The sequence below is a fragment of the Eriocheir sinensis genome, chromosome 12, assembly GCF_024679095.1.
Source record: "Eriocheir sinensis breed Jianghai 21 chromosome 12, ASM2467909v1, whole genome shotgun sequence".
NCBI lineage: Eukaryota > Metazoa > Arthropoda > Malacostraca > Decapoda > Varunidae > Eriocheir > Eriocheir sinensis.
In genome coordinates, this window is record NC_066520.1 from 12,060,932 (window position 1) to 12,068,171 (window position 7,240).

At 45.4% G+C, this 7,240-nt stretch overlaps 1 protein-coding gene across 1 annotated transcript in view; it reads right to left on the reverse strand.

The window, feature by feature from the left end:
* Nucleotides 1-6,987, reverse strand: part of LOC126997406 (optomotor-blind protein-like) — a 403,474-nt gene extending 396,487 nt beyond the window's left edge. Inside the window, exon 1 of the mRNA XM_050858475.1 lies at nucleotides 6,939-6,987. The gene's annotated coding sequence lies outside the window, so the exon portion shown is untranslated. The remainder of the gene's footprint in view (nucleotides 1-6,938) is intronic.
* Between the last annotated feature and the right edge of the window lie 253 nt (nucleotides 6,988-7,240).

Consider the following 7,240-nt stretch of genomic DNA (forward strand, 5'->3'; position numbering starts at 1 on the left):
CAGAGGACTTTGGTTATAGGAGAAAGAACAACACATGGATTAGAGTGAAAATTAAGCATCGGAAATGAGGAACAGGATGTAAATAAGTAGCTGTACACTGACAAAAACTAAACAAATAAATAACAAGAAAGGAGATGAGCTACAACAGAGGGGACAAGATGGGGGGGTGGGGGGTGGAAGTGGAGGAGCAATAATGAAGAAAAAGAGAATGGGTCATCGTGAAACAGACTATGTAGCAGAGGGTGTGAAGGCCAGCGGAAAACAAAGGAATGAGGAGGTGAAGAGAGGAAAAGGGGAAGGAAGGAAGGAATGAAGGAAGGTCTGTTGAGAAGGTATGAGAAATGCTTAGAGATAAAAAAAAAAGATGTTACAAGGAAGGAAGGGAGGAAGGAAGGAAGGAAAAGAGAAAAAAAAGAAGGAAGAAAGAAATGAAAGATTGGTGGAAAGGTGTGAGATATACTTAGAGAAAAAAAAGCCATTGCAATCATAACAAAGGAATGAAAGGAGTAAGAACAAAAGATCGCACGAGAAGTTGAGTGTGTGGAAAATCGATACCAAAGAGACAGACAACCAAATAAGAAAAAAAATATAAATAAAAAAATATATATGAAATGTAAAAAAAAAATTAGTATGGGTTGAAGATTAAGAATGAATAGTAAAGAAGACGAGGTATGGTAGTGATAGCAGTGATAGAGGTGGTGGTGGTGGTGGTGGGTCTAGGGTCGCAGGGAGGGGAGGGGTAGTGGGAGGCGACGAGGGGGGGTGTAGGCCTAGTGGGTTTGAGGGGGACACATCTTTATTACTTATTGATCGAAGTTTTTGTGCACCAAGCCAAAAATGGAGAGAAAAGAGGGAGAGAGGATGATGATGGGAGGAGGAGGAGGCGGGGCGATAGTGAGACTTTTGGGTGAGGAGAAAAATGAGAGTTATGAGAGGAGTGAAGGAGTGACGGGAGGGAAAGAGGGATGGGAGGAGGAGATGAGCGCTGGAGAAAAGATGAGAATGTGAATGCTGGAGAGAAAGAGGAGGGAGAGGAGGGAGAGAGGAGGAGTAATTACTGTAAAATATTAGTGTGCTTGTTACGTGTGGCGCTTCGTGGGCGAGGGAAAGAGAGGGAGAGGAAAGGAAAGAGAGAGATGAAGAGATGAACAAGAGAATAATTACCTAAGGAGACCAAGTGACCGAAGGAAGGTGTAAAGGAGGTAGAAGATAACTGAGTATATAAAAAGGAGATAACTTGCAATGTGAATCAAGTAGGAGGCAAAAATAACTGAGAAAAAAATAAAATAAAACGAGAAATAAAAATAACAGAAAATAGAAATAATAAAATAACCGATAAATAAAAAAAATAAAAAATAGAACTTGCGATGTGACTCAAGTAGGAGGCAAAAGTAACTGAGAAAAAAACAAAATAAAACGAGAAAATAAAACAACAGAAAATAGAAATAATAAAATAACCGATAAATAAAAATAAATAAAAATAAAGCAGAAAGAGAGAAAGCTTGAGGAGTGAATCAAGTAAGAGCCAGAAACATGTCAAGTAACGGGAAAGGAAAACAAGTGAATAAATACAAAAAAAAAACATCGATGAATCATAAAAAAAACGATGTAGAAAAACAAAACTTCAATATGTAAGGTGTAAGAGATGGGAGACAAAAGTAATCTTAGAAACCAAAAATGAGGGACAGTGAAAAACGAGAATCTCAGAAAGAAAAGAAAACGAGAAATGGACACAAGCTTGAAAATAAAAACACCGGGACCAGAAACACGAGAGTCAGGTCAGGGAGGAGGAGAAAGGAAAGGAGAGAACGGGAAATGAGAAGAAAAGAATGGATCATAGTGGTGGCGGCGGGGATGGTGGTGGTGATGGTGGTGGTGGTGGTGGCGGCAGTGGTGGTGGTGGTGGTGGTGGTGGTGGTGGTAGTGAGGGCTCGGTCGCCATGGTAACGGGGGACGCTAATGCTAGGATGACCTGGCCTGGGAGACACCACCCCGGCCCCCGCCCCCTGTCCCCCCCCCGGCTGATCCACGCCTCCCAGGACACAGGTGAGCCGAGGCATAATTGGATCCGGAGCAGATGCACAGTGGGGAAAGGCATTTTTACCGACCGGCGTGTGTGTGTGTGTGTGTGTATGTGTGTGTGTGTGTGTGTGTGTGTGTGTGTGTGTGTGTGTGTGTGTGTGTGTGTGTGTGTGTGTGTGTGTGTGTGTGTGTGTTTACATTATTGATGCGAAACTGTACAATGAAATAATAATACTGAATGAATAACTATAGATGTGGGAATTTCTCAATGACCTATGATATATAACTGTGTGCTTGAGTGTATACGTTTGGGGAGGGGTGTAATGGGGAGGGGGAAGGTACCTGCTTGGGCGAGATTCTATGCCTATCATTGTCCTCCTCCTTCCCAAGGCGCCCCAGAGAAGGAAAGGTCCGAGAGGGGGCAGTCAGTACGAGTTGCTGAAGACGAGGATACTTTTCCCGGAACAAAAATCCCTCAGTTCACCATTAAATTCCCGAACGCCAAAGAAAATACCATTCACGGCACATATTAAATTGTTGGTTATTTGATTAAGATATGAAAAAAAGTGAAGATTTCAGTCTCTTGTGGATTAGTTCCTCTTACAACGCACGGTACCTAGCAGATTATCACCACCTATAGAAAGATTGGTGCCTAGACAACTGATAATCCACAAAACTAAAAAAAATATTTCAACATTGTCTACCTTTATTTACATATCTTTGTTTATATGTGAAAAACTAACCTAAGATGTATAGTTCAGGGGCGAAAGGTGATGGAAAGGTAGGGGGTGGGACTGTAGACTCAACAATGCTACGACCAAATAGACTTCGACTTGACCTTTATTTTTATCTATATGTGTAGAATTAAACGAGGATATAAAAAGTGGGAGCAAAAGGTAATGGAAAGATATAGGGGTGGGACAGTGGATGGGGACGGTAGATGGGATGGGAGAAGAGACAGCAGACGAAAGGTGGAGTGTGGAGTCCGGAGAGTGAGGACTAAGAAGACGCCTTCCCGTTTTCTCTCAATCAGTTTCTACCGATGCTCAACATTCCTATGATAGCAAGTTTTCTATGGTCAGCAGATAACTTTAGAACAGGTATTCTGAGGGCAAACATTCACACAATGATGTTCGTGAGTCTTTGCATGAATGATCGATTAGGATTAAGGAATGGACCCTCAAAAGCTGGAACAATACATCACATGAGCTTATGGTATCATGCATATTGATAATAAACTAATGAAAACTCGTAAACAAAAATCTGATAAATAAATAAATAGGTAAAATATAAAGAACAATAAAGAATTTTGGCTCTTCATCTCTCAGTTGGTCAAGCGCTTCCGAACGATGAAGGAATTTAGTACGATATGCATTCCACAAACAAACCTCTGATGAGTGAAGAGCAAGGACTGTCACGGTCACGGACAAAGCTTTCCCTGAGAACCAGAACATGAAGAAGCGAGGAATGGCGTATAATGATGCCGAGGAATATAGAGATAAAATCGGAGGCATTAGTAAACCATCTGTCTTAAACGAGAACTCGCACGAGCCGGCCCGCCAGACCCACCAGCCAGCCAGACACGCGACGCGACGATACGAGAGGATTCTCCTCAGCAGACATCAAGACATCTGAACGCCTAATCTTCCCTCTGAAAATTGGCTGTGGAGATCAATCGCGTCTTTATTGAGAAGCACCGCCAATAATGGAGCTCAGGCCTTCCCTTGTGACTCGAGGAGAGCGGCGCGCCACGCTCTGCTAGGCTTCTCAGGACACCAGGATGCGGTCGTGTTCAGCGGGGACGCCTCCTCGGTAGCGAGGGCTGAGCGCCGCGTCCAGTGAAGCCTCGGCACGGTGGCCGCCAAAGGTAGGCAAGAGTGGCGCGACTTTTCAGGATTCGTTCAGGCTTTGTTATGTGTTTTGACGTCATCGCCACACCGGTTACCTTTGGGACTTGGACGGCGCGGCTCGCCAATCATAGCAATGAAAGGGTTAATCATAGAAATGATAATATAATTATCACCATTATTACAAAACTATCATCATCAAAAAAAGTTACTACTAATATACGTAATTCATAAGTTACAATACAGATAAAAATAATAATAATAATAATATAGATTATTATTATTATAATAATTAGAATAATAATAAATAATAGCTAATAATAGTAATAATAATAATCATAATAATAATAGTAATAATAATAAAATAATAATAATAGTAACAACAATAATAATAATAATAATAACAATAATGATTATTATTATTATTATTATTATTATTATTATTATTATTATTATTATTATTATCATTGTCATTCTCATCAATACTACATAATAAAGTGTTTCAAGTGTTTCAAGTGTTTACTACTACTACTACTACTACTGCTACTACTACTAGCACTGCTACCAGCACCAGCAGCACCAGCGGCAGCAGCAGCAGGGGGGTCCCAGCATGATGGGCTGCGTGGCGCTGCCTGCGGGGCGAGGCTCCCTGGTTGTGGAGGGCGACGCGAGGTGGCGGCTGCGTCGCGGCTAATGGCCATCGTCCTTTCCCCTCCAGGGAAATCATGATATTACCCCTTCCTCCTTAAAGAGCGCCACGATTTCTCCCCTGCCTATCATTTCTCCTGCTAACTGTGGGGGGGCACGACTCTCCCGCCTGCTCAAGGTGGACCTGCTGTTTTATTTTTTTGCCTTGGCGGCGCGACACTTTCTTTTCTCATCTTCATTACAGACTCAGCTTCGTGCTTATTTGCTCTCTGCCTTTTTGCTGCAAACGCATTACACTAAATTATGCCATTGTTGTCTCCATTAGTCACAAATTTGACGTAAGTGGCAGTGTCGTGTCGCGTCCTATTTAGCTGTACTGTTATTGTCATGCATAATGCAGCCATTACTTGTGTGCTCCATGCGAACGGCTGGCCATCGGCTCTCCACCCCAAGGGAGGCGGAGAGAATACGAGCGAGCTGACTCATCCGCAGCCGCAGGTAACTCGAAGGACGGCAAATGACTCTGTGTGCGACTCTGCAATTTCCATAGCGGCGCCGTCAGGCAAGGCAAGATGAAAAAATACCTATTTCGCTAGGAAAATTGCCGCCACTTGTGATGCAGACAATACGGCGTGCACTCTGATGCTGCTTCGGTTTTGTTCACCAATGAAAACTGTATTTACCTGACAGTGGCATTAGAGATTTCAACTGTGATCGTGTTGCTGTTGCTGTTGTTGTTGTTGTTGATGGTCATGGTGGTGGTGCTCTCTCTCTCTCTCTCTCTCTCTCTCTCTCTCTCTCTCTCTCTCTCTCTCTCTCTCTCTCTCTCTCTCTCTCTCTCTCTCTCTCTCTCTCTCTCTCTCTTAACACCCCGTCCTCCCCCCCGCCCTCCACCCCCTCGCACGCCAGTGAAAGACTCCGTTAAGTGGTCAGTTCCTTCACTCTGAGGTATTTGACGTGGTAAAACAGGCAACAAAAGCGCATCGGACACACAAGATTAGACAGCTTAGGGGCCGCTTGCTGCAAGGCTGCTCGTCACCCGCCCGATGCTCGCTTTGTGCTTATTAAACATTCCTTAGAAGTGTACTTTGCTACCGCTGACGGAACGTTTCATTCCATTTGATGCTGCGGGGGCTTTGCTGCCTCATCGATTAATCAAGCCGAGGTCCTTTATCTTCTGTATTTTTGGTTTCTATTGTGGCAGACATTTAGTACTGTGCTGCTCATGGCCATAATTATTTTTTTTTTTTTTACGTCTTCGCCTGTGGCGCCGGTAGGCTTTCGTAGTAGGGCCTGATGGTCGGTCCCAGTCCGTTGTAGCGCAGGCAAGTGTTTATAGTGACGCCATCTTGCATTGGCTCACGCTGCCCCCCCGGAGCTCATCTTTGATCCTAAGACCTAGAGTTCGGGTTGATAGGTGGGACAGCATGTGGGTAGTCTTAGGCCACTCGGGGGTGACTGAAAAATCCCAGCTTGTGGCACCGGGCGAGACGCGAACCCGCGTCGTCCTGGACGCGGCGCCGTCACGCTATCCACTCAGCCACCGCCTCCCCTATTATACTGCTTTATCTTGTTTCTGAAGGGCGCGCGCGCTCGTGTGTGTGTGTGTGTGTGTGTGTGTGTGTGTGTGTGTGTGTATGTGTCACTAACCTGGATGACAACGGTCAAGAGAAACACAAATCAGAACGCTGCTCAAAAATTCACGTCTGCTACTATTTATAGAAGCAGCGAGGACAGGAAAGAACAATAAGGAGAGAGGGAAGTAAAGAAGGAACCGGCACACAAGTTTTGATTGGCACGCGTACACGCCACACAACGTACACAAGTCAGACGAGATAGCTCCGTAAGCGTCTGCGGGCGAGGCGGAGGTTGCACCCCGACGCTTCCCCGCCGCAGACAGCCCTAACGCCGCCCTTTCTGTTCACTCCGCCTGCGCTAAATCAAGGGAGATGACACAGTGCTTCGCCGCCCTTTTCATATCGCCGCAAATTATGGCCTACGCGATCCAACTGTTTCCTTCGCTTTTAAGTGAAACTCTTCCTTATCGATTTCCATTCTTTCTCGTGATTAATACGTTGGCGCCGCCCAAGCTCGCCGCTCAATTCTGCCAGTTCACTCCACACTCACATCCCCGTCGCTCTGTTACGCCACGTGGCAGCAAATGTAAGATCATCAGCCCATGAAAAGAATGAGAACAATGCAGGATGAGTTACAACGAATATTCACGCTCTTAAGACAAAACAGCTGATTCCCTCCCTCTCCGTGTCTTGCCTCCCCTCCCTCAACGCCGCCTCCTTCACGTTTCTCACCACAAAACAGCGACAAAAGTATAAAAAAGTACAGGATTCCGAACGACAAGAAAGGGACCGGTCGTGAGGCAATTAATCATTCACATAAGATTAACTTTATTGTGCTACTCACATTACTCTGCTTCCGCCCAGCCGCCGGCTAATCGTTTTAGAGGAGAAGCGTCCACATCCTCGGCGGCGGCCCCGGCCTGAGCGTGGCGCGGCTTGTTTGGGATGCGACTCACCTGAAAAGAGAAAGACCTTGGTATATCAGAATGTTCACGGGGGAAGGTTTTATTGTCAAAGTTTTTCCCCCGAGCCGATGGTGACGCGCAGCCTTGGTTGGGGGAGCAATCGGGGGACCAGGGAATCGAACGGCTGGGTTTCGGCGACGCGGATGGAACTTGGCGCGGGAGATCGGACAAATTTGGCGGC